At 42.0% G+C, this 27340-nt stretch overlaps 1 protein-coding gene and 1 long non-coding RNA gene across 29 annotated transcripts in view; one reads left to right on the forward strand and one right to left on the reverse strand.

Annotated features, from left to right (window-relative positions):
- Positions 1-7489, forward strand: part of LOC134515717 (uncharacterized) — a 35714-nt gene extending 28225 nt beyond the window's left edge. Inside the window, exon 3 of the long non-coding RNA XR_010071085.1 lies at positions 5610-7489. This is a non-coding gene — a long non-coding RNA (uncharacterized LOC134515717). The remainder of the gene's footprint in view (positions 1-5609) is intronic.
- The window catches only part of NRXN3 (neurexin 3), a 1025535-nt gene that overhangs the window by 407424 nt on the left and 590771 nt on the right, over positions 1-27340 (reverse strand). The gene's annotated exons all lie outside the window — the stretch shown is intronic.

Below are 27340 nucleotides of genomic sequence, written 5' to 3' on the forward strand. Positions count from 1 at the left end.
AAAATAACTTATGCGGGCGGAGTCACACTATCTGATAACTAACGCAGCAGGGAGATCTGTGACAAGTAGATGAACAGATTCACAACAGCTAAAACTTCAGAGGCTTTGCGCAAAACTACAGGTGAAAGCAATGACATGTTTCATTTAGAGGCTTGCTCAGAGCTCATCTCCTAATACTGTTTGTTTGAAAAAACAGAAGAGAGAGAAGGTAGCAATTACCATTGGGGAAAACATAAAAGATGACTGCTGTGTGTGTGCCAGGCATTGGGGAAAATTACTACTTTGTCTTTAGCGCAGAGATGAGATTCTCCCTGCAGCCCAACAGAAGCTGTACCGTAAATGCAAAGTCCAGCTATATTCAACAAGAAAAGGTGAGGAATTCAACTGGATCAGAAACTGAGCCATTCGTGAGCTATTTCGGATAGAGAATTTTGCTAAGTCTTAGCTGCATACAGCAGCTTACCAGTCACTTAGAAGACATGGCAGTGCCATTCCTGTTTTGGGAGCTCTAGCAGGGAATTAGCCAGGGTGACAAGGGGAAGCTGGGTGGTCGTGAGCACAACAGAGGTAGTCTCAGTTGGCACTTGCCTTTTTGGATGTATTTAGATGAAGGATAACCCTGTGCTGCCAAGTGGAGAGAGCATACTTTCCTATTTGGGAACAGATTCCAGGATTTTCCTTTTACTTGGTAGCACTGATCTGGAATGGTCTATAACGATCCAGTGGGCACACCGCAAACGAAATGATCGCTTATTGGGTACATGAGCTTTTCACACTTATGGCTGGATTTCTCTATATGACTGCTGGCTTGGAAAGAAAGACCTTGACAGCAAAAAAAAAATTAAAAAAAAAAAAAAAAGAAATGCAGCACAAAAGCCCAAGGGAAATGGGGCTAGACTGCAACGAGAAAAAGGAATAAATAAATGGGAAGCAGTGCACAAGCAGCACTTAAGTCTGTGTGAGGTTAACACTAACCACTTACTCCAATCTAAATAAATGCTGCCTGGGGATTGCGATTAGAGCAGGCAGCTCAGGAGAGGCAGCAGCTCCTCAAAGCTGGAGCCAGGAGGAAGCTTTGGGAGCTCGACAGTGTGGTGCGCGTTTTTGAGCACTAGCCCCATCTGACTAAAGGGAACGTGATGTTCACAAAAAGGGTGGAAGCACTCCACTCCCCTACCACATCCATCTAATGCAGTGCCATCATGCTGCCAGGCTGGGCAGAGATGTCATGTCATTCTGTCACATTACCGTCAGGGAGCCTCAGTGCGACTCAAGAGGTCACGTGCCCTGTCCAAACTGACCACCCCGTGTAGACAACAGCTTGAAATACCTCCTTCCCACTTTACAGCCCCAGCTCAGAGACAAATGAGCCAGCAGTCAAATGCAGATCAAATTTCTCTTCTGAATACACTGCCTCTTGTAATACCTCTGCTTTTTCAGGAGCAGGTATTGGATAAGACTGCTCAGGCACAGCCCATAGTCAGAAGCGGCAGCCAAATTATTAATTTACTTGTTCTGATTCTTATTACGTTCTACCTCCAGGTACGTAATCAGGCTTTTATTCACCTAACTGCTTTATCCTCTAACAAGCTATTCATCTGAAGAGTTTTCACTGCAGGATTTCCACTGTAAGGATCTTTTCTGTTGTGTTAGAGAAGGAATTCGCTGCTCAGTGCAACGCTTTTGCTCATTAAAAATAATTTCCCAGTGAGTTTGGTTCCAGTAGCTCTTCAGTCATATTAGAGGCCCTGTTGCAGCATTAGCTCCGGAGAACATGCTAAAGACCAGCAGGGAAAATGAAAGGGAGAGGAGAAAACAAGAAGCAGGAAGGGCAAGACAGATTGCTGGCAATTATAAGCAAGCCCAGACATGCTGCTGCCCACTGAGGTACAGATTCTTGCAGCCCTGGGAAATGTGTTTGACCATAAAGCCAGTCTGTACCCTCAAGAGAATTTCTCCCCGACTCCCAAATACAGTTCTCTATGTATTTTCTCTCTTGCCTCACTTCCCCATTTCCTTCCCCTTTATACCATCCTTGACTTTTTTCCTTTACTACCACATCTTCTGCTCGCTAGGGATGCTTTGAAGCTTGCTTTCCAAGCGCAGACTCTTTCCAATCTTTAGGGAAATTTGGTACAGGGAGAGTCTGTGGTTTATAGCAGCAACTTTGCTAACATGAGCACATTGCCCCGGAGAGATGGCATGTTCAGCTGCCAGTGAGTTTACTTCAGCTCCTTTGCTTTTGCAGCAGGCGGCTCCCTCATCAGAAAGTTTTGTGTGTATGGTGTGGGGCAGGCCTGCAGCAGCCTCCTCTGTTACAGTATGTAACATAAATTGACAACTTTCAGTGTAGCTCCCTGTTTTCACATAAATAAGAGATCTGACACAGTCTGGAGGTGAAGAAAGATTTCAAGATGCAAAGCATGTTAATCTCCCCTCTTGTGACTTAAGCCCAGGTAGCAGTCAATGATCTATTTCTAATATACCACATAAATAATGAGTCACATTATTCAGTGAAACATCATCTCAGACAAACACAGGAAGAAGCAATGTACTACTTTTCGTTCAATGGGCCAATTTCACCTCTGATGTAAGTCAAAAGCCTCCCTGAGGCTGTTTTTCAGTTGAATAAAGCCTTGTTTAAAAACAAACAAACAAAACAAAAACCAACATAGACTCCCTTAGCATAAAAATGCTGATCGCTTCAGGGAATTCGTGGCAGTACAATGACATGTACTTCTCTTTAAGTAGGCGAACAGGAGTGGGGTAGCCTCTTCTGGACATAGGAAAAATAATGTGACCGGTCACTGCTCCTAAGTCTAAGGGAACATACTAAAAGATAAAACAAGAAACTGCTTTTCTTGTTGAGAGAGGGAATATTACTCTAATTTAAAGAGTCAATATGCTGGAAGCCTCATTGCCTGTGGTGAAACTAGAGACATAAAAACCACTGGGATTATCCTGCAGGGGGACAACTTGTACTACAGGAGGAATGAACTAGTTGAGAATTTCTAGACCTTTTCCATCTTTAGTCTTATTGAAAAGAGCTGTCCTGGTCACTGTGGCCATGTAATCTCCTAGGAAGACAAAGGAATATAAATTTGGGCCTCGAGGCTTGAATGGCTCCGTCAGTGTTCACTCTGACTGCTTTGTTCCTCTGCTGCATCTCAGGAGTCCTTTGATTCACTTCTAGCTTCCTGCTTCTGGCACTGGTAGGTGAGAAATGGTTCTTCCACCTGCTCTTAAGCCCTGGGGGAAATTCCGCAGTCTGTTTTATCTCTAGTATCTGTTCAATTGGTGTAATTGGGTTGTTTCAGGATGGATGAAGCAAGAACCAAGAGAAAAAATGCAAACAAAATTCAACACTTGAAGTTAAAATCTTAGCCACTCCCTTCTCTTCCAAAATCTCATCTGTAACATGTCAGTACAACAGCTGGTGTGGGAATACCAAACATATTGGGACACTGTCTGTCCTCCTCAGACTGGTCCAAGGGTGATGATGATAAGAGTTAGAGAGCATCTTTCAGCAGAAAGGGGAAGAAGTAGTTTTTCCATTTGACAAAAGAGAGAATTAAAGCAAAGAGAATGTGAAATGAGGAGGCCAGCATCAAACAGCAAGCAAAAGCTGAACTGAAAGTATAAACAGATCTAGGTGTCAGGCCAGTACCCTCTCCCAGGTGGTGTACTTTATAAAACACTCAAAACAAAAACCTGTAGCCTGTTAGATAGAAAAGACATCCCCACAGGACTAGAAAGAAATTCTTTACTGTGGGGGTGGTGAAACATTGGAACAGGTTGCCCAGAGAAATTGTGGACGCCCCTTCCCTGGAAGTGTTCAAGGCCAGGCTGGATGGGGCTTTGAGCAACTTGGTCTAGGTGTGAGGTGTCCCTGCCCATGGCAGGGGGGGTTGGAACTAGATGATCCTTAAGGTCCCTTCCAACGCAAACCATTCTATGACTGTGGAAAACAAGTCAGAGAGGACGCACTGGAAACCCTTTTTCCTAAACAATTAAGTGGGACTAGTGACAGTCCTTGTATATGCAAGAATATATGAATGCCTGGAAAGAAACAACCACAACCTGGTAGCACTCATATAAGAGAAAGCCTCATAAGCCACTCTGTCACTCTTACCTATCCTTTACTGATTGCAATACACAGCTTCTAATGAGACTTGCCGAGAATGAACAAGTCACCAGCAATTTGGAGTAACCACTGCACAGTGGCCAAGGTTCAAGCTGTCTGACTTTTGGTACCTGAGGCAGCATAGTTGGCATCACAATCATACTGGCCAGGACTCATCCATCCTCAAGCAGGCCTCTAGATCTGAGAGAGTCAGATGGATTTCCTTCAGAGTCAATGGGGACATTTTCAAGGCTGAACTCATCTGGTGACTTTTAGATGTCCATTTTAGAAAAAGGGGAGATACCAAGTCCACATCCCCCCACGCTCGACCTCAGGCTGGAAATACAAATTTGAACGCATATCTGCAAACAGATAAATATACATCCTTTACTGAATGGAGTCTCAGTCAATAGATGAGAATGGCGGATTCAGACAGATTCACATAAAATTCAAGTAGTAAGAGCTAAAATGAAAGGTTACAGGAAGCCTCGTAGCGTCAAAGGGGAAGTTTGTGTGCCACAAAGACCAGCAATAACATACTCCTTCAGATACGTTCCCCTGTATTGATACATACTGCCAGGAGCAAAATGGTACAGACTCCATACTGTGCTCCACCAGGATGTTTGCCACCAAATTTAGAGTACACACGATGTAACTAATGCAACAGGTCAACATAGAGGCTGGTTATTCAGTTAAACTGCAAAATCAACACTAATTCCATCAAGAGATCATTAGAACTCCGGGACCCAGACTTATGCCAGTATAAGTTTTAAGGCAGTATTGTCTCGGAGTGCAGGGGCTTAGTTTGGCAAACCCAGCTCTTTCTCATGAATTCAATGAAGACAAGGCTGTTAGCAATGACTAATCAGAACAGTCTCTTAGGAAAAGGAGAGTTTAATTACCTTAGTGTACTATTCAGTGACTTGCCTAGACATACCACACACTGAAAGATACGTGACAATGTGGGTGCCGCAGTTTATATCATCACGAGCTCGGGACGGCCATGTTAGTCATGAGTTTGATTCCTGTCTCCCCCTCTTCTGAAGTGCATTAGCTGCTATGGAAACAGTGTCACTAGAACGGGCAGGGCTTTCTGACACCCAGATGAACCCCATGCTTATGCTAAATGACATATCTTCTGTGCAGAGCTCTAGCGAGCTCTAAGCATGGCATATTGACTAGTTCAGGTCCATCACACAGGGTCTGAGGTGCATTTCTATACAAAAGAGGTAATTCACAAAACTTTTTCAGTTCATTTCCCTACTCTTGACTCGTGGTGGGCTTCTTATACCCTATAATGTCATGAAAACAGCAAATTGCACAACACACTGGTGCAATGATTGGCAATATGATATTTAGTTAAGGAAGCTTGAGGAGTACCTCCCTGCTCCAAAAATGTAAGACTAGAATCCCTCTGCTGAATTACGGTCACAATTTAATTGATTTTTTTTTTTTTTTATGCTTCTTGCGATTCTCCTTTTGAAAGGAGGCTGGAAGAGATGCTACCTCAACTGGACCAAGAGATGTACCGAGAAGCCAGACTTTTACATCCTCTTGTTAAACACTGCTTACCAAAAGACTAAGATACAAATACAATCAAAATCTGTCTTTAAAAAAAAAAATAAAGCAGCTCTCTAACTCAGAAGCCTATCAAATTCCATAATCTGAATGAAAAGTTTTACAGCAGAACAATGAAACAAGAACTTCCCTGCTCAATCAAATCAATGGTTCATCTGTTCCTGTATCTAAATGTGACAACTGCCAAATGTTTTGAGCAAGATGTAATCAATTCCCTTTCTGCTACTGCCACTCATTCCAATCCTACTGCTCTATAACCTGCATTGTTACACTCCTGCCGATCCGAATCTGCGATCCCAGACTGAATGATCAATTTGGAAAAGCTTCAAATGCTCTGAAATATTTACCAGATTTTAGAACACCTGGAAAGCCACAAAATAATAATAAAACCAACAACTATAGTACACAATTTTTTTCCAACAGGAGTGTGCTTGTGATCTATTTAACTTCCCCAGTCTTTCTTGGTTTGCATTTGTTTAATAACTACGGAATAAATTCCCAGATATGACAAGGAAAGCAACTGTCTGGATCTCTCATGCAAGCCCAGAAGTGACTGAAATACCTTTGCTTTAACAACCAGTCCTACACCACTGTGGAGACCCAAAAGACTTGGAAAATCTCAATGAAGCTTCTAAAACAGGAAACTCATAAAATTCAACTTATCACATTGGTCATAGCACTCAACCTCCAAAATGTCATTTTTGCTCTTCTTGCAAGAAGCAGAAAATGCCGTCAGTATCTTATTGAAGAATATACATGCCTCAGTTTACCAATGAATTCTGAACAGCAACCTCCTGTGACTGAAGAAGCCTTTTTTTTTTTATTCTCTGAAATAGGATAGTCAAATTAGGTATTAGTGATTTACCCATAGTAAATTAGGCTTGACTGATTAAAGTCTTCCACTCTGCAGAAATAAAGTTAATTAGAAAATAGAATGGAGGAATACCATGTGACTATTAACTTCTAACAAAATGCAGTCAGAGAAGTCAGAATATGCGGTAACACCTGAACTACACATTACAGTGAAGAAGCAAGTTGAGGACTTGGAAAGCTAGAGCCTTGGGCTTCTCTCTGCAGAAAATAGTTGCAATGCTCCATGTTTGGAAAAAGCAGGACAACTAACCACAGCAAAATCGGCATGTGCATGCTTTACTTTTTTCTTCTTAGCTAGAAAATTTCCAATGCTGCCTTTGAAATTGCTAGTAATCTGTCATGCTTTGACAAGGCTGTTCTGTCTACTATTTGTTGTTAAGCAGAACCAAAAAGGAGTAAGTCTCTGGTGGGGGTCTTACATGTCTTTAGTCTTGCTGGAAGGACAACAGTAACAAACAGTGGCTGTGATGCCAAATAGTTCATCAAAGACCAGTGGAGCTGCACAGCTCTCCCTTGAACACTAGTCAAGTCCAACGGCTGAGTACTAAGAATTAAAATCCCAAAAGGACTGTAAAAAGGTCAGAGGCACAGCATGCCTGTGGAGCTATGACAGATGCTTACTACAGCCCCATCGCTGCACACACAATTCCCAGTCACATCAGCAGATACTTTGTTTACCTGGGACTTTTACAACTGGAAGGAAGCAACAATACATTCTTCAGGAGACTGATGATCTAATTACAATGGTTTTCAACTTTTCCAATTTGCATACACTTAAACATTTTTTGTGCCTCTCTTGTAGATCTCTGTATATTGATTTCAAGCCAAATGACAATAGGGTTGCTTTTCTTAGGTACTTTTTTTAAATAGCTTAGATGTAGTCCACCCACCTCTATAAGTCAAAAACTAAAGACATTCCAGTAGATCTTTTACACACCTTACTATAAAATCCATCAACTTAAAATAAAAATCCCATTTATGAATAATTTTTCATAGTAGTGATCACTACTTTGAAGATGCTTCCACATTTTGTTAGCTTTAATCTCCAATATGAGAGCAACGTGCCACCACACTGTAGTATTTGCATTGCACTGTGCGGGGCTAAGACAATATCCTGACACCTGGATGCTGCAAGGTTGGCCTTTCAAGATAGATACTCCTGAGCAACCCTGCAGCAACCGTAGGATGAGTGAATCTACTTCTGCCTGCATCTCTGAGTATCCTATTGCTACGCGGTACTCACAGGGTTGGGAAGAAAGTCTGCAGAGATAATGACTGCAATTTGGAAGGGTTTCTCTTTGTTTCACTTTCTGAGCTTGCTTGCTGAGGCGGCACTAATTGCAGAACAAGGCTTCAGCTCAGGGGGCCTCATAAGCAGAGCCGCCTGCTCCTGAAGCTTAATTCCCTGATTCGTGACCTTGGAACAGCAGGGACAGGGGAGAAGAGGGAACACATCCGACAGTGAGGATGGCAGGGTTCAGGACATAGATCCTGTCCTCAGCTCTATTTTCTGCTGGATGTCAGCTGTGGACATCTCGCAAAAATCTTTCCTTGGACTTGAGTTTGTCTCACAATGGCGATGATCAAGTGCTTTGAGACGTGTGGAAGACAGAAAATGTAAAAATGTTTTGTAGCATTTCATTATTAAATATAGGACTAGGCAAACACCTCTGAATGTTGTTATTATTCAGATAGATAAATATAGAGCTGGTTGCACTGAGTCCCTTCTGTGTTTTCCTTCTGTAAATATTATAGCAAGTGACATGTAATGTGGAATGAGAAAAAAATGGGAAAAGAGTAAAAGGAACAATTTTAAACTTGTATCAGAAACAGTTCACAGAAAAAGATTTTTGATTGTGTTAGCTTATTTGCATGAGGCCTGACTTGTCTTACAGGAAAAACACAATGTGATTTTACAGTAAAAATAATAGTAATACAAATCCTGATTATAAAGCCCACTGAACTCTCCTATAGCCAAATCCCTGAGTAGCTTCCTCCTATATGGCATCTGAAGAACCTTCTTTTCTCTTTAAGGAACTAGCGTTCTGTGTATCAATATAAAAATAAATCACATCACATTTGCATAGGTAACTAAAGACAGGGATGGTAGCAGGAGCCACTGCTAAGGTACGAACTGGACAGGGCAGTCAAAAGCTGAAGGAGAACAGTATTAATGGAGGAGACGAGTTTGACTAACTGTTCCCAATGAAGCCAAGACGACAATGTCTCTGCAAAAGGGTAAATGAAGGATACTTCTTATGACTGATTTACCCTTCCAGCTGCACAGACTCAGAACCATGCAGCCAACAGAAGGGCTTTCTTCCTGCCATCAGTGCATGCCAAGGGCAGCTCCAGCAGTGTTACACCAGCAAAAGCAAGAGGCCCCACACCCAAGACAGTCCTGATGAGGAAGAAGGCAGCACAGAAAACTCCATCTCCAAACAAAACAAAGTCGAACTTTTGGTTTGGTCCTCCTCAGCTTCATCTATGATGAAGCTTATCCCTGCTTATGATGCATAGGTAAATCAATAAACACATTGCACATGCCCCTTAAGTCAATGAATTCTAAGTCCAGCACATTAGTATTGGTGGTAGTGTCTTACTGCCTTCTGAAGACAGAGAAAGAACTAAATTACTTCCCTATGTGTCTGGCAAAAAAACCCAAAAACAAAGGAAAAGTCATGCAGCTGAATTTGTCCTTTAGGCAATTGGTAGGTTCGGTCACAACAAACCAAACATAAGAAAGTAATTTTTGGAGACTCAAGCTGAACCCCAAAATGTAGCTGTGCACTTTGCAAGGGGAAACTTTGTGTACTTTTTTAACAGCTCCAAAATTTCACCATGTCCTGGTTTGAGCGACACAGGACTAATTTCTCTTCTAATGCTTGGGAAAACTGCACTTTTAGAAGACTCTAGTGTCTGAATTTGTGAAAGTATTTACTTTATAGCCATCTATGGGATGCAGGTTTCAAGGTCTCAGCGTTTTCTAGCCTTGCCAGGTGCAGCGATGAGGAGGAGCGAGAGCTGGGCACTTGACCCAAGCTGGGCAACAGCATTATTTCATACTAATGAATGTGACATTCAATATAAATTGGAAAGTTTGCTGAGAATTTCTCTCTCTTCTTTGATGGCTGCGATCCTGAGAACTTCTTGCCTCAGAGCCAGACCCCCGAGCCCTTCCCTTCCCCCCGAAGCCACAGCGCTGGCAGTGTCTGACATTTGCTGCCCACTGCTGGGAGTGCACAGCTTCCTGCTGATGGAATTGGCTGAGTATAATCCTTGTATATTTTATATTGGTATCGGGATCAATATTGGTTCTTTAGTATTATTAATGTCAATTACTTAGTATTAGTCTATTAAATCTGTTTATATGTCAGCCCCCTGTTTCCTTGTTCTTTCTGATTCCCCTTCCCACGTGGGGAGGGGTCATAGCGTCATAGAATGTGTTGGGTTGGAAGGGACCTTTAAAGGTCATCTAGTCCAACCCCCCTGGAGTAAGCAGGGACAGCTTCAACTAGAGCAGATTCCTCAGAGCCTCATCAAGCCTGGCCTTGAATGTCTCCAGGAATGGGGCCTCCACCACCTCTCTGGGCAACCTGTTCCAGTGTCTCACCACCCTCATTGTAAAGAACTTCTTCCTAATGTCTAATCTAAACCTACCCTGCTCTAGTTTAAAGCCATTGCCCCTCGTCCTATCGCTACATGCCCTTGCAAACAGCCCCTCCCCAGCTTTCTTGTAGGCCCCCTTCAGGTACTGGAAGGCTGCTATAAGGTCTCCCCGGAGCCTTCTCTTCTCCAGGCTGAACAGCCCCAGCTCTCTCAGCCTGTCTTCATAGGAGAGGTGCTCCAGCGCTCTGATCATCTTCGTGACCCTCCTCTGGACCCATTCCAACAGGTCCATGTCCTTCTTGTGCTGAGGGCTCCAGAGCTGGACACAGTACTCCAGGGTACTGTGTGATAGAATACTGGGTATAGAATAATTGTCTAAATGACAATAAATTGTTGTGGGTTCCTCAAACCATAACACCCCACTAGGACGTATGGCAGAATTATACTCACTTCACAGTAAGCAGAAGTCAACTTTCAAAGCAGTTTTACATCAATAGAGGTGGATTTGTACAGGTGAAGAGGCTGAGGTGAGAGGACCCTATGTTCAAATAACACAGTAATAATGTCCAGTCTTAATTCTTTCTTTCAGACTGGTTATAAACCTTACAGATATTAAAATAATAGCATAGAAATGCAGATAAAAGAGCCTAGGAAAAAAGATACACGAGTACAAAACATTATGTTGTACACAGGAGGCACACTATGACCAAGAGGTCACAGAAGGACTTCTGATTTTTATTCCTGGATTTGCCATGTCTTTCCTAGTTCATCTTCAGCAAGTAATTTACATGTCTGCTCTACCTCCAATTCATAGTTTATAAAAGGGACAAAAATACTCTGAGATGCTTTGAGTTCTTCAGAGAAGTGCTGCACATGAGCAGGTTGTTATAATTCCTATTAATCCATAATCCATAGTAAAAATCTATTTATTAAAAAAAAAAAAAAACCAAAAACAAACACCAAACTAAAAAACCAGAACAAAACCAAAACCCAAAACAAATCTCAAGTCCTTCTTAGGAATAAGGAGTGTAGGACTGGGCTGTGATCCTGGAAATGTTCATAATAAGGTATTTCTGAGGATATTAATTTCTGGACCACTTTTCTACTATATAGCTGTTAATGTACATTGATATCCTTCACAGAAAAGAAAGAGCCTTGCAAGAAAGCTCTAAGAGCATCTGGTAAAAGAGCCAGAATTGCAAGTGCTCCTTATACGAGAGCTTGTTTATTGGGTCACACAGGCATCTCATGATAACATTGTGCAATATTTTTTTTTTTTTACTGTATCTCGCTTGATTAGAAAAGAGCCTTTGCAACTCCAAACAGCAAGTTTAGAGCAGTTAGTACCTTCAAGTTAAACAACCCCCCTTCCTCCTTATTGACAGAGACATGTATGTTTTTATCTTCAAGTGTTTCCATTCTACAATCGTGACCAAGAAAAATCTATAGCTTGACAACACAGTCCTGGTGGCTGCTGCTGAAGAACGACAGTTCCTCCCTGCCATCTTCAGAGACCACCAAACGGCTCTCCTAAGCATCTTCCAACATTAACATTATTTGAAAATATATAATAACATGTTATTATGTAATAACATATAATAGCATATAATAATGTAGTACATAACAATATATAATTACATTATATTAGAAATAAAATTAGTACTACTGACTTCTACTGTAGCATGAGAATCAATTGGAGATGTGGCATTATCGCAGAATTTGCACTCACTGTTTTGTATTAAGATGATTAATACTGAAGAATGGCAAAGAAAATTTCAGTATCAGAGCTGTTTCCCATGAGTAGACAGGCCTTCAACTAGAAAAGCACATTACACTTCTGCATCCTCTCGTAAATGTATACCAGCAGTTGTACTGGACAAGTATGGGCTTAGCAAACACACTGCACTGCTGTGGTTACCCTGACTGCATGCTAAGAGCTGTTTAATGTCAAACACATCAGTCCTCTTTTGTCCAATGTAGATACTGCCTTCATCATTAGAGTTTCCAAGCATTTGAAATGAAAGGCTATTTTCCTTTTTTCTTACATTTCTCTTTTATTGTAATGATTTTTGGGGGGATACTTGCTAAAGTAGCAAGTTGCCATAGAATGAGTTTTCATTATTGTCTCAGTTTCAAGCAAGGTTAGTGTGCTGTGGCCACAGCAGATTGCCTTGGTCATATCTGTCATCTAATCTGTATTTTCCTGACCTGTTGATCATCTCTGCCTGTCATCTCTCAACTTATTTTTAGAATAGCACCTCTTTGGGAAAGGGACCACATCTTTGCAACATGTTTTACCCAGTGACTAGCATAAGGCAGCTGCAATATGAATAAAGAAAGTGTTGTCAAAAATTAACAGAAGCATAGAGAGCTTCACTGGCCATAGCAGTGATCTTTAAAACCCTAAGTTGCCCGGCTTGATGTATGCCACAGAGGGATCCATTTATCACTAATAAAGTTCACATTTCAGTGTGAAGAGTTCTGGAGCAAACACTGCTGGCATTTGTCCACTTAGGAGGCACCAGTCACCATATTATATAAGGACCAAAGATAAAATTAGATTGAGAACAATGTGTAGCATCTTCTAGAGCACAATGACTCACATTCACACATAAGACTGCCAAGCTGGAACACAGTCACGGAGAGTGTGAAAACAAGGCTGCAGTAAAAAGTACATCTTTTGTTGAAAATATGGAGAAAACTACAGAGATAGGGGCAACTAGTGTTCTCAAAACCACTGATTCCACAAGCCAAAGAAATTCATGAGCCATAGGAGATAAATAATATTACCTCCCTCCCTACACTTTGAAAATCACCAAACAGAAAGAATTCATGGGAAAAATGATGATAAAACAAAGATCCCTAAAAGACGTCTCAAGAGAACTTACTCAGAAGGTGAAACCTCTTCCTGTAAAGACGTGTCAGCTTGCACAGAGACTCCACGCTACCTTATTCATACATCCCAGTTTAGCAGAGACTGGAAAATGTGAGATCCCATACAACTCTGCCACTCAGGAAGAGTGTATTGATCTCATGGTGGTACACACAGAACAAGAGAATTGAGTGGATCAGCCCGTCTGCAACCATCCCTTCTTCTCCCTCATTTCAGCTTCCCATGAAGGAAGCAACATTGCTGATCCTCACTTCAGTGCATTCCCCATCCAGATAATTGTTGCATAGCCTTGCTCATCAACTCATGGAACCAGAGGAAAGACAGACCATTTTTTGGCTTCTAGTCTGGTATTATCAACCTAAGCCCACAACCACTCGTGTTTTATAATTCATCAGAAAATGGTCCTTGAAAAAATTCCTGGGTCCTGACTGCTGGCAATGCCCATGGCAAATATTGTCAGGAACCACCTCTCGAGCACTGTCAGCACCTCTCAATGAAAGCGTTCAGAAGCTGTCTCCCAACTACTGTCAAGAGCTATCAAAAGTTGTTGTCTGATGCTAGCACCTGATTGCTGTCACCTCACAGCAGGCCTGGTGATAGCCACTTCCTGACCACTGTTGATACCAGTGGTATCAGCCAGCCAGCCAGCCAGGTCACTTGTCTTTATTGGTGATAACAGGAACAAAACCACAATGCTATTTTGCTTCAATAACAGCTAAACATGTTCTTCATAAACTTATCTCACATTCAGCAAGCATGTTATTCTGTACCTTGGCCCAAGCTATCAGGGAATGCCCGCAACACGCGGGAGTTACAGCACTGAATAAAAATTATCCAGCAGTTTTGTCCAAGTCTGAAAAAACAACCAGTAGAAATACCACCACTGACACATAGTGGATCTTACTGCCACAGGATCTTCCCTCTGCAATATTCAGCTGAAGTTTCCTTTCTTCAGATTTCTCTTTTCCCTTGTACCTTCTTTTGCTATGGTTCACTGTAAGCAACACTTCTCGTTCCTTGATTTTAAATAATTATCTCATCCTTAGTCACAAATTAGTCAAGTTGTACATATTTAGTTTGTTCATATAAATCCACATGCAACTGTTTGATTCCCTTAGGAGATGCGAAAAGCAAAGAATGCTTTTAGTGAAAGGAGAAAAACGACAGATTGTCCCTCAATGTGTGTGTGTATATATATACACACATACACTGTATGTTCTGGCACATGGTAGGGTGTATTTACTGTATGAGGCCATATGCTTGAAGAATTAGAACAGAGGAAAAAAGCCAATTTCTGAATGTTGTATATCTACTTTACATATTGCCAAATAGATTCTAAATAACGGGAAACAGAGTTCACAAGATTCACAATTCATACAGGACAGGCAATAAAGATCAGCGAGTGTTCAGGAGTCAGATTTAGAAGGTGCAACACCACTTCTCTGTATGAAGTCGTACCACTGCTCCTGCCTTTTCAGCTTTTCAAAAAAACTACCTCTCAACACTCTGAGCATTCCAAATCTAAGAGAAGCAGTACCATAATCCTTGCATCATGTGGATTTACCAGACTAAGTTTCCACCAGCCCAGAGGTGGAAACACTGAGAACCATACTACATCACATAATGCAAACATGTCCACTGCCGGTTTGATGCTTTGCGTGAAAATGTAAACACATTCAATGGATGAAAACACTGAGAGTTAAAAGGCTTTTTCAACCTAACAGAAAACAGCATAAAAAGAAGAACTAACTGAGCGCTGGAAACTGAAGCAAGATAAATTTTTATGAGAAAAACTGGGCTCAATAACTTCCAATGAGTTTGAATATGTAGATTATGCTGTTAATCAGAGGAGATTTAAATATTCAGAAAGAGTAACTTATATTGATGCTTTCATACCCTTTGTTGCTTGTTTTGTTGGGTTTGAGGCTTCTTTTATTCCTTCCTGTTATTATGAGGCAGAAATAGCCATGTTACGTGACATTTCCTCCCTTCCACTAATGTTCGAGTTGAAAAAGAAGAAACTAGTTCTTCAACAGAAACAGTTAAAGGTTATGGCCACAATTATTGCGTTTGTGTCTATTTGTCTATGTCCAGTCTTCCCTTGTGAAATCACTATTAAAGTAAGAGCTGGGGCAATGGTTGCCCTTGGGAAATACTAGACAGGAACCAAATCTCTTCTTTAGGCTTTTTAGGTGCATAGGGAATTAGACGTACTCTTTTCAACTTATGCAGCATCTTCTCTGAAACCTCCTAACATACTGAATTACATAATGCCATTGTGAAGTTGACTAGTTCTCTGATTTTATAAAGTTATTCTCTTAAATTAACAATTGTGAATAATTCAAGTTACTAGGAAACAATTAATTTTAGTCCAGCAAACTATGTCAATAAAGGACTTTAATTTCACATCAAATCATGATGTCCTCTTCAAAAATGTCCCAAAACCACAGCTGCCTTACAAACAAGGATCTTCATGAAGAACAGATTAGAAGCTCTGGTTCTTTCATGGAAACCCATTCTTACGTTATGATGGCACTAGGGATAATGATACTATTTATTTCCTTATACTTCAGTTAACCGTTGCCTACAAAATACCTCCGTAGTCTTAGTAGCCCTCATTTCCCATTCCAGACCGGCCACCGATTCTTCGTGAAACCTAAAGTCTCTTCCCATTCCAGTACTTCAGTTCCTCTTCCTTTCAAATATGAGGATGATGATGTTGGTATCTACCTCAGAGGGATTCTGAGGATTAATTCTCAGATGACTTGAAATCATCTGAGCTGTGATACTATAGTACATAGTTTCTACTATGTTTCTACTACTGTAGAAACTATGAATGATTAGCAGATGTTGCTATTACAGTGACAACCTCTTACATTTTAAAATCTAACCTTTTGTGTGAAAGAAAAAAAAAAGAAGAAACACCTTTTGGTTTCTGCAGCAAACCTTAGATTGTGACTTGTTTTTAACCTTCAAGATTCTTTTAACTTTATTGTGCAGCGAGAGCAGGGGCTGGAAAAGACTCTGAAATTCACAGAGAATCTCTTCTCTGTCTTCCTTCTTAATGGCCACTTCAGACCTGCAGCATTGACCCCTGTTAACCATCATTATGGCACTTTGCCCCACTGGTTAGAAAAGGTTTTTTCCTAGTGTGCTGAGCAAGTATAGTATCCAGCCAGCCCATGCAGAGGCAGGACTTGATGCGTGATGTGAAACAAACAGCAACAATGACAGGACAAAAAGGACTTTGACAGAGAAAGATTGATGGTGGCAAATGGAGAAGTGTCACAAAGCCGGCCTCATGCTTGCCAAACTCCAAAGCCACATTTGTCATCTGTGGCACTTTCTCCCTGGTGCAGGCTGCTTGTCAAAGGGACTAGTTCAAGTGTTCAGCAGGCGAGGAGATGTGGAGGTGAAGAAGTGAAGACATCATTCTTCATTACTCACTTCAGAAAGGGGGAAAGGAAAATAAGAAAGAGTCGACCACAGTACAGTCTTGATTAATTACCAGACTTGGCAGTGACAATGAAAGCCAGAGGGGGGTGAATTTTATTGCTATATACGCTCAGTGCAAACAGAACTTCCCTGAGAACCATCAGCTCAACGAGGCAAGCATTAGTGCCCAGATCCTGAAGGCCTGCAGGCTGAAAACACAGACCTGCAGAGCCCTCCAGCGCCTTTTCCCTCTGCAGTGCTGCTCTGGGCCTCAGACCTTTCTGATGGGCAAATCTCAGGGACTGGTGGCAGCTTTGGCCTTACAGTAAGCAGTATGTTGCATGCGGAGTTGCCAATATGCAAGTCGCACGTACAGCCTGTGAGAACAATTCTGTTGTGTAAAACTGAAATGGCTGTGAAGAGGATTTTAAATACTTTCAAAGTGTAAATCACATGCAATTGTGATGTTTTTTCTCTAGCTGATCTCTACCCTAAAAGTTGACAAAGACTTTGTTTGAAAAACATACCTGTATCGCTACAGTTGCCAATAACTGATCTCTCCTTACATGTTATTTAAAACAATTTAGAGTGCAATTACGCTAGCAAAGCAGCTCAGTTAAAATTCCATTATGGGTCTCAAGCACACTTAGCATTCAAGAAAAAACGCTGTTTTTTCCTTCCCTAATCGCCAACCTTGTAAACTCAGCCTGTGATCTGAAGTTTACACCCATCGCCTGAAATAAAGAATGCACTTTTGGACTTTTTAAACAATTCTATAAAAATATGTAAGCCATGAAAGAAGATATATCTCTCTTTTCTCAAAGTTCTACTGACTTTAATGAGTGAGAAATATTTCAAATGCATCTTAATTTCTATATCCTGCAGTTCTAATTCTACAATCATGAAGGGTTAAAAATTGTTTCCATTATTATTTGAAAAAGTGGGCTTGATATCATATTCCACCAGGTTTCAATCACAGTGGCAGCTACTGGAAACCACTTGTCCCACATTCATTAGTAGTAAAATTGCTTTCAACAGCGGTTGAGTTGGGATTAGACCAACTGATGACAATCACCGTTAAATGACAGGTCACTTTCCCAGTACATACACAGTCCAAACGTCTAGAGGTCCAGGGCTGATGAAGGACTCCTACGTGTGAGTCTCTGCAGTACCCAGAATAAAGGACTCTGAGACAGGGGACCTGGACTGTGAACACTGTATTTACACAGTCCCTGGAACAAAGAAAAATTTCTGAACTTAAAGACAGAAATTCAAAGGTCTCAATAAGTGTAGGGGGTCTAAAAAGCACACCCACCAATGTGGCCTCTCCCATTCTCCTCCCACCCTGTTGTCTCTGCCTGAGGAGTTAGGCATAAGGAGACCCAAAAAGCTTAGACAACAGAAAACTATGGAGGCTTTCAGTGCAGCTAAGTTGGTAGCACTTTTGGGTGCACGCAGGAGCTGAGTAGGAGACCTCTTAGTAAAATTTCACTAGAAAAAGCAGACACGTACAGCGTCCCAGGCAGATACGCTGCCTAAGCAGTTTTCAGTATCACTTAAGCTGCAGTTTAAACACCAAAGTGCTTTTATGGATCCTGGCCACAGCCTTTTGGAACTGAGACTTCCCACCTGCCTGTTAACAGAATATTTCAAAACCTTCAATGTATGCATCCTCCCAAAACACGAAGGAGGCAAGTGCTACTAACTTCATTTTCACAGCTGAGAAACGAAGCCCTACAATACAGCCAGAAAAGAAAGAAGTGGACAGAAGAGTATCTTTCAGAAAGCCATGAACCAGCTGTATCCTGAGCTGCATCAGAGTCAGGAGCAGCACACCTGGGAAGCACTGTGTCCCTCCTGAGAGACAGAGGCCAAGAGCTGTATATGGATACTATGATGCTGCTGTGATGACAGCGCACGTCCCCACGTGGATCTGCTCTACACAGTACAGGGACACCAGTCATGTGGAGCTGGGCCAACGCACCCCACACCGTGCTCAGCTGTGCGGCACAGAAAGGCTAGTCACTGCTCAAAGTCACCTTACGCTTCTACAGAAATTGCATCGAATGTACAAAACTTCAACTCCTAAAAACGGCATCATTTTCATCTTCTCGCTCCCCCCGCCCTGATTATCATGTTAAAAATGGTCCCGTCTTTTCAAAACATAAACACTGTCACCCTCAAAGTGCGCGTGTTTTCTCAGTAAAAATGAGTCACTTTCTGAGTAAATGTAAACTTCCTTCAGAAGCTTTGTAAATCATGGCTCTCAGTACCATTTTCATGCAAACCTATAATACCTGTTTTATCAGGGTTTCTCACAAAGCCAAATCTGAGCAGGTGCAAAATGCAGAGAAGGAAAACTGTAAAGTTTTGTGCCTTTTTTTAAATGGTTTTAATTTCACCTGGTTCTAAATTGCAGCTCAGGTTACAGAAAATACATACTACCATGAGGGGCCTGTCTTTTCCCTGACACACTTTATTCATTGATCTCACGTAATGAAAGCCAGCTTGAAAGACTGTTCTACTTTGCATTCATTTTTCATGTTCGCTGGCTCTCAGTGTCCCTTCCTGCAGCTGGTGCCTCAGTAAAGCTCTGGAGATCTGCCCCCTTGCCAATTCCACTCCGAAAGCACCCAAAACTGCTCTCAATCAAAGAAAAACAAATGTAGCTCCAAATGCCTGAGTGGCTTTCCCCTTCGCCCTTCCCCGCAGGTATCCACATTTTATCCTTTCCAGATAAGCCTCCAAGTTACAGCCACTATCCTTCTTCCTGGCCTGCCAATGAAGCCCGACAACACTTTCTCTTAATCACCTGAAGCCATCAGTCATTATGAGTGACATGCCAACTCACAGCTTGAGCATATTACACCCACAGGAATCCCAGCACTGTCTAGGCTACCCAGTGACAGCTTCTGACCGAGCGCTCTAAACCAGGCCTGGGTAAAGGGTCTGAGGCAGAATAAGAGAACAGATGTGCCACCACCAGGTTGGCACTCTCCTGCACCCTATGGCCATCTCACGGCTCCAGAGCAACAGCAGGAATGAGATTTAGATCACAAGATTGCTGAGGCAGAAACCATATATTTTATTATGTGCAAATTCAAAACACTGTATGACACGTCTTTATCTTTGTGCTTGAACTAATAGAGAATCTCCATCAATGGAGAAGTTATAACATAGCTGAGAGACTCTTAATCAAGCTGGTAGAGGAAGCTATATACAAATGCACAGTTCATCATACAAGGGAAGACCTTCCTACCTCTGCCCCAAAGCTCAAACCAAATGTTGTAGATGTTGGAAGACATGCTGGGTTCTTCTCTACTATTCTTCTATATTTGCAGCTGACAATACAGTTGCTACTGAAACTGATAAGCAAAAATGCCTAAGAAACCAAAAAACCTACATTGTTTCGATTGCCCAAACATGAGCCAGAAATACTAGAAAAGGTACAAGACAGACTTTCCACACTGAAAATTTGGTATGATTACCTAGAAGAAGGTAAAGAAGTTCTGCAAAAATGCTGAGAGGATCTTTTTCTACCCCTTAGTCCTGATGCTTAAGCAGTATGATCTCTCCATACCATGCTGACCTATGGCTCTTCCATGCAGAGCAGACATAACTCTGTGTTCTTTGCACTGGGTGTCAAACTCCAGGGAACAGAGGCTGAAAGAGAAATGCATCCCCTGGGTTCAATACCTGCAAGAGCAACATCAAAGTCTTGTCATTTAATGTGTGCTCCGATGTTTATCCCCACTCTGCTTAGGCTGGTAAAAAGAATGGATCAGATGCTTAATGTTTTTAACAGCCACCTAACACTAGAATCAATACTGCCAAACACCATGGGCTGTCCCTCATTAATGACCTTACATCAGTAGTGTCCCTGATTTAACATACTTTTAATGGCTTCCAACATTTGATCTATACACTTCACTTGCCAAAACAGAAAGAAACAAACACCTCTTGACACACTGTACAAAATGCACGTGGACTATAAAAGTAGAAAAGAAGCAGAGCATGAACACTGGGACAGTGGCTGCAGATCACAGTCACGCTCGTCACTGGCCTTGACTCTTTAATTAACAAAGTTTCACAATTCCAGCACAGAAGCAGTAGTGACAGGTAAGAAACGTACGGTGCTCTTGCAGACAGCAGAGAGTGAGGAGGACAGCAAGGAAAAGAGTAATTTTTATGTTACTCCTCATGTTTAAAGAGTTGTTTGGGGTGCTATAAACAAGAGGAGGAAGAAGGGTCAGATTTTTCACCTTTGGGGCTTGTGCTAAAAAGGCTGAGACTTGTCTTCTTCGGTGTGGGCGCAAAATCCACACCTCTCCTGTTCTAATGCTGTATCACACAGCATGAAGGTACTTCCCTGGGACATCACATGGTGGTACCAGCTGAATATGCAACTACATCAGGGTACTCTGGGGCCTCCTGTGATGAGCTGATAGCGTGACTACACAACACCAGCACCCACGGGCAGATGGACTGTCCCACTGCATAAACACTGGAATGGAGCCACAGAAATAACATTCAGCAGCATCCAGCCCCCTCAGAACTATTTAATAGCTGTTGTGTATATTTTCTATGTGTGTCGGCATGCGTGTATATAAATATATGTATACATACACACACGAAAATATAGAACCTCTACTCAACAACATCCAGAAACTAACTACAGCCTTGACAGGGTGTGTCCTGAATCCCAATAAATTGCATAGCCACAACCTATACATAATCCACAGAACTATATCTCTGGATTCCTATGCTTGTGGCCACAGCTCGGTGAAAAGCACTTTTTTCTAAAAGATGACAAACAGCATCCTTACGCTTTGTAGAGAATTCTGCTCTTACGACTCCATCCTAGCAGCTTATCATGTGTTTCCATACCTGGAGTCTCCAAGGAAATTCCTTAGCACCTGGTTACTACTGGATTTTAGATTCCACCACGATAGAGACCAGCTCCACAGGGGCTCTGCCCTCTGCCTTAATAACCAGCACAGACCTTGCTCTATGAAACAACTCAGAAGGGCAGATGACAATGCATTGCTCTTGCCTGCAGCTTGGCCTACCCATCACCTTATCTTAGCTCAATAATTTTGTCTCGGCCCTACTGTGGCTGCCCTCCATATAAATACATCTTTCACCTTCCACCTTTGCTTCATGTACTATTCAGACAACATAACGTTCCCTGCCCTGTGGAAAATAAGGGGACAGGAACTGGCAGCTCCTTGCCTCTCAGAGAGTGGTGCATCACTCTCAGAAATGCACATGGGGATTTGTTCTAATTTATTATCGTCTGTAACTCAGCTGATACTTCTGTTCAGTCTCTGATTCTGTCAGCCTCATTTTTTTCCACTACACAGACCTGTGCGCATCTTCTTCTCCCCTCAAGGAAAGAACACAAGAAAGGGGTGGCAGAGAGGAAGAGGAGGAAGGCAGCACGTGTTTGTTCTGTAATAGCATGAGGAAAGTGTGCGGGGGATGGAGTAGGGCTAGAGTTATCATCCAGTAATCACAGCTCAGAGAGAAAAGCTTGTACCGCAAGGCGTGCAACATCTTTGGAATGTGATTTGCACTTGATAACCAGATTTTCTTTTATATTCTCTTCCTTTCCCTGGTTTTCTCTTGCCAACCTGTAGCACGTGGGAATATTTTCCTTCTATTATTAGAGTTTTTTATCTCCTGTTCTTGTGATGAAAGAAAAAACCTAAACAAACACATTAAGAAAGCCTCACAAAGAAGAGCACTTAAAATCCAGCTAGCGTAGCTCAAGAAAGGAGCTAACACGATTTGGATGAAATAGGAAACACAGATGGAGGGGTTCTGGCCTCTCAGCTCTCTTGTGGATTTTCTGTGTTGTCACCTTCTGTAGTCCTAGGGAGAGCTTGCAGACTCCTGCTCTCCAGACTTTGGAAGCAAGAACTTGGAGTACCTGTATTTCCTACTTGCACAACCTCCCTCATTCATTTTAAGGTATGAAAGCCTTTAGGACTCAGTATCCAATGCACTGTGCAAGGAAGCGTGCTGTGGCAAAAAGGGATCTTTAAAGAGTCAGCACAGCGGGCAAGCACAGAGAACTCAGGAATGGGAGGTAGCAGCCCCTGTTACTGTACTGTACTAACAGCTCAGTCACTGTCTCACCAAAGGGTGAAAAAGGAAGAGAAAACCCTTCCGCTGTCCATAAGAATGGAAAACGTGGTCTGGTAGTGTGGGCTAGTAGTTGGGAGGTCTGGTCTTATTCCCAGCTATGCCTCTCCTCTCCAGTGAAGCACCAATCACATTACACCACTCCTCTGAAATTCAGTTTCTCCATCTGTAAAATGGGCATGCATTGCCTCTCTTCCATAAAGCACAAAGATCCACAGAAAACTGCCAGATAAGTGCTAATTATTGTTAAAAATATGATTCTGTCCCAGCTTCTTCAGAGACACTAGCAGCAGCTTAGAAAATGAACAGCACAATCTCAATAACGATGATCATCCCAACAGCACCAGCATGTTTAGCTCTGTATAAATCAGGCCTGGCAGTTTGATGAGTTGCAAGGAAGGCGATATTGTGTCTCAAGAGGAACGGACAAGTGCTGACAGCTCACCAAGGCTTCCTCTGCACAGACATTAAGCAGCTTTCTGCAAATGCTCAAATTCCCGCGAGAGGAAAGAATGGTGGGGAGGGAGGGAAAGAAAAACATTTTGTAAACTTTTTTTCTCAATTTTTTTTTTTTTTACTTCTGATGCTGTTCCATCTCCCTCCCTAGCTCCTTTTTATTACAAATTAAATAATTACTGGGCTGTAGCCCAAAACACTGAAGATTTCACATCTTGTTTGGTCTAATTATATCAGCCGGCCTGACAAAATGGTTTCATCAATGGAATTGCCTTGCAAGAGCTCTGGCTAATCAATTCTTTGACACTTAATTAAGAACTCTGCTGGTCTATAAGGATTCAGGGAAGAGGGGGGTGATATTGGGCAGCAGAGTGTCTGGATACGCAATGTAGAGCATAGGTTGTTAAAAATTCTGGGACAAATGGACCTCTACTTCCCTCACTGTCCCTGCTCATCTTCTAGCTTTAATATTACCTCACACTTTATCCATCTCTTTAACCACTTGCTTCAGTTGTTTTTTTTTTTTATTACTTTAATCTCAGCCCTGCCACCAGTAATGGCTTCAAAACCCCTCTAGGGCCTTAGATCTACTTTCAGACAGATGTTTCCAAAGCAGGCTGCAGCTGACAGGCTGGAAGGATAACACTTCAAGCTGAAAGTGCATCGGACCTCACACACTAATCAGAGTCAGGTTCAGGCTGCACTTGGAGAGGAGACCTCTGCAAAAAAGTCAGGCTGCCACAGTGAGAGGGACCCCAGAGAGGGTCCCCCGGGCCAGCACCTGCCCTCCCAGCGAGCACAATGCCTGCAGGTCATTGATAGCTGCAGGGTAAAGGCTTTCTTTTGAAAAACACTGCTACCAACCTGTGAAATCTGGGGATCGCCCACCAGTACAAACTGTGATCTAGATCTGAGGCAAGCAGACAGTTGCGTTTATTTTGAATGGCCACTGCAAGCAAGTCAGAGCTTTTGTTGGTTTTCATGGTTATAGCAGCTTTCAGCTGGCTAAGGGAGGACAGATGATGTTCGTTCTGGCATTAAGTTAGAAAAGAACAAACAGATAGCACCTGATCTAGCATAAACATTGCCATTCACTGCAAGGTTAACCGACTAACAGTCTTTGAATAGCCCTATACCAGCAATGTAAGTTTAACCTGGACAAGTAAATTGTATTATTTGGTGGCAGTGTGTTTTGATCTGGCCCCAGAGCAGAAATTAAAACCTGTGAGCTACTTAAAAATTGTATCGTTTAAGAAAAGGAAGTGCTGTTTATAAACAAAATCAAATAATAAAAAAAAAAACCCACCAAAACATAAACAAACACACACCCCCACATCCCCTCACAGCCCCCAACAAACCCGCAAAAGCAAATCAGCAAAAAAAATCTGGAATTTGCTTGGGTAAAAGCTAGTTTATTGATGTTTAAAGACAACACATGGCAATTGCACCCAGTGTCATTTCAGGTGCTAAAGTCACATCACCAAGCTACCTACACAGCCCCTGCTTGCTGCTCCTCTCATGGAAAGCCAGACATTAGCAATACCAGAGGTAATCAAGAGATGGGAGGTACTCTTATAGCTTGAGCACACACCAGCCAGATGCTCCTTAAAATGCCTGGTTACGCTGCAGATCCAGGGCTTCAGGTTCAATTCCTGTAGTGGCAAAAACTGATTAAGAGTTGGAAGGCCAAATGCTTTACTGCAAAGAGAGTAGCCCGTGACAGGCAGTCCTTCACAACACTAACACATTCAGAGCTGTGACGCAGAGGACCCTGTGAGCAGTTAATACCTTTCCTTTCTAAACTCCCAAATTTTGCAGTTTAACTCAGAGGGCTTTGGATGAAAGACAAGCCTTAACAAGCTTTAACCTTCTGAAGTTTAGGATTCAAATGTGAAGATTGCCTTTCATCCAATAATCAGATGCTTATTAGGAAAGGAATCAACCAAGAACGTAACAGGAAATGACAAAGTGCATTTTACACACATTTTCTCTACACCCGAAAGACATTAGCTAGTAACTGTAAACTCCTCTATTGGTTGGGTCCGTTCCTGTTTTGGAAAGCTGCAAGAGTCCAAACAGAACCAAAAGAATATTTAAAAGGTGCAACATTAACTTTTATCATTACTAGATGGCAGGACTGGCGCGTGTGGGAGACTCCCTGAATCCATGATCCCAAAGGGGAATGCAAATTGATAACAGTGGCAGAGCCAATATATACACTTAAGTTTTGGCCACCCTGAAAGACTGCGGGAAAGCCAGGCATGCCCTGCAGAACCAGAAGTGGAAGAAAGCAAGCAGGCATCTTTCTTTACTTCTCAGCTTCCAAGAAGGTTAACCTCGTCTAAGCAGCACCAAGAAAAGAGGGTCTAATTTTCTCTTTCAGCTTTTGTCACTGTCCTTCTCCCAGTGTTAAAGCTGTCAGGTTTTTTTTCCTTTGCACCTCCTGCCATCAGGATATACTTTCCTGTATTGCCTTCTCTCACTACAGTTAAGCTTTCAAATTCTTCACACACACCCTCCCCCAAGAAAGCACTAGCCCCTACACCTCTTAACTAATTTTTTCCACTTTTTTGAAAACAGAAGTTGCTGTGTTTTCACTGTCATTGGTGGAGGTGTGTCAATTTTCATAGTGGAAAACTTTTCTTATACTAGACAATAAATTTAATAAAAGTTATACAAATAATAATGAACGAGTTCTTTTATTCACTGCTAAAGCACATCTGAGTTTGTAGCTTGCAGCAAACGGTGACTTTTGCAAAGAACTAGCTGACTATCTGGATCAGCTGGTACCAAAAAAAAGAACACAGCAGAGCAAACAGAACACGAGGCTAGTGAAAAATGGAAATTGGGAATTAATTAGGAACAGAATGAGAAAGATTGAAAAACTACCTTTATAAAGCTCTGCATTGACTTCCGTCTTTCAGTGTTGACTGATTGTCAGGAAGTTAATATTTTGCTGTAAGAAATGTGCAAATCTTTCATATTTGTAATTTTTTTTTTGGTGGTGAGTAAAAAAAAAAAATGAGAAAAAGGTCCATTTGCTTCTTCCCAGAGAATATGATTTCAAATTTCAATTAAAATGAAATGAGCAGCACGATTATCGCTATAGAGCAGGCGCCTGGTAGCAGCAATAGGCCTCTTTCACTGCCATGGCAACCAGTCCTCATTGTCACGGCTACCTTGGCACTACATGTAATTGTCGATGTGTGAGCCTGACTGATAATACACAATCAATACCCCATAAGCAGCAAACATCATTTTCAGTCTGGGGGAAAGAAAAAAGGGGGGGGGGGGGAGGAGGAGGGGAAAATGATTGCAAAAGAGAAAGAAAGAAGGAAAGAGGAACAGGGAAAGTGAGAAAAACAGTGGGAGAGAGGAAGAAGGGAGACCTAACTCTGAAACACCTTTAACAATAAGACATGCTGCTTTTTTTCCTATAAAGCAGATAGCTGGAAAAATCCCACCAGCACACATGAGCACCTGCTAAGTCCTTCTAATAATATATTAACTAATTGTTTATGCCAACATCATTAAAGCATTATCCAAACACCACATCAACCAAGAGAATGCTTTTGTATATAATCAACAGAAAATCTGATAATGCCAAATTCTCACGAAAGAGCTGGCACTTACAGTCCAGAGCAGGAAGATGATTTTTGTATATGGATCATTAGGTTTTTGTCTGACTGAGTATAAAAACAAAACCAGAAAAGCCCACGGAACAAACAGATCATGTAGGGAAAAGGGGAGCTTAATCCTCAAACACATAGCAGAAAGTGAACCGTGACATCAGAGTGGAGACAGGTGCAGGAGAAGGATAAATGGAGAAATAAAAAGTCTGCTCAGTATTAACAGTGTAATGCTTTGGTCACCTCGTGTTCTTCTCTGAACATTGTGTCCTTTCACCTAATGCTTGCATGCTGTGCAGCGCAATCAGGTCCCGTTACTAGTGTAACACAAACGTGGACGGAAATGGAGAATAAGAAAGGACACCCAGAAGAGTACAAAGAGAGAAGTGGAGGGGAAGAAATGAAAAGAACAGTCCAGAAAGGGAAAAATGTGAAAGAAAAAGCTTAATACTATTTTTTTATAGGTGTAGGGCCCAAGCATACAGGTGTGTTCACTTCAGTGTGAGCTACCTGCATACTACACCTGTGTAGACAGGCAAGACACAGCATACAAGACTATCATCTGGTACCAGTGGGTTAGGTTGATAAGGTCCCAAG

The sequence above is a fragment of the Chroicocephalus ridibundus genome, chromosome 4 (genome assembly GCF_963924245.1).
Source record: "Chroicocephalus ridibundus chromosome 4, bChrRid1.1, whole genome shotgun sequence".
NCBI classification, from domain to species: Eukaryota; Metazoa; Chordata; class Aves; order Charadriiformes; family Laridae; genus Chroicocephalus; species Chroicocephalus ridibundus.